The 1033-nt window shown below is 40.3% G+C and overlaps 1 non-coding gene across 1 annotated transcript; it reads right to left on the reverse strand.

Moving 5' to 3' along the window:
- Positions 1-343: 343 nt before the first annotated feature.
- Positions 344-425, reverse strand: trnas-uga (transfer RNA serine (anticodon UGA)). The gene has a single exon. It is a non-coding gene; the product is annotated as a tRNA-Ser (tRNA).
- Between the last annotated feature and the right edge of the window lie 608 nt (positions 426-1033).

Here is a 1033-nt window from a genome sequence, read left to right on the forward strand (position 1 = left end):
TTCAACTGATCCTAAAAAAAACTCATCACCTGCAGGTAAATGTATTGCATTGCTTCTTGTTTTGCTTAATTTCACCCCACCCCCCGCCACGCCTCCCGCCTCCCGCCTCCCGCCTCCCGCCTCCCGAACATCCAAATTTCACGATAGTTCGACAAATGTTTGGAAACTGATTAGTGTTGGAAGTTGATGGCTTTTTGTGTCTCGACATATAATTTATTCAATTAGACATCTTGAAGTTACTTCGGATCTTCACAGTTGAAAATTTACTTTCGATTGAATGCAAAGCTCAAGCTCCACGAAATCCAAGTTCTGCAAAGGAATTAATTACTTTTGAAAGAGTCAACGCTGTGAGCAGGATTCGAACCTGCGCAGGGAGACCCCACTGGATTTCAAATCCAACGACTTATCCTCTCGGCCATCACAGCTGCATCCACATTGCCAATTTTCATAGTAAAAGAACTGAATTCATGAAATACGAAATTTGTTTGAAGAATAAATTGTCAAGACCCAAAGATTTCGCCAAATCCTTTGCAAAGACCCAGACGAACGTTACCTTAGCAGATTGACAGGCTTTCACCGCAAACTAGATGCTGACACAGCTGAAGTTGTGGGAATGGTTCTTCATTGAATTATAGAGTCACGGATGTACACCACACGAAGAGAGGATCATTGTCTCACTGCGTCCGATCGATTTTGACTCAATTGCTCGTCATCTGGTGCCAAAGTAGATATGCTGTTGTGTTTTAATATTCATCGAAATATGGTATTAGAAATATTGATGCTAAGTCCATAAACACTAGCTACATTCGTAAAAAAAAAATCGGAATTAGAAAGAATGCAGAACCAATTTACAGAAATGGATCCAGCAACTAATCCGTAAGTTCTGACATCAGGTAATGAACTTGTGAGCACAAGAGAGGAATATTGACCGAAGATTTGGAACTTGAAATCGTCTTGATGGAATTATTTGAAAAGTTTTTGCGATTGTTCTAGAGTCATCAAGTTCTTGAACAATACAACATGGAAAGTGGCC

The sequence above is a fragment of the Chiloscyllium punctatum genome, chromosome 29, assembly GCF_047496795.1.
Source record: "Chiloscyllium punctatum isolate Juve2018m chromosome 29, sChiPun1.3, whole genome shotgun sequence".
Lineage (NCBI taxonomy): Eukaryota > Metazoa > Chordata > Chondrichthyes > Orectolobiformes > Hemiscylliidae > Chiloscyllium > Chiloscyllium punctatum.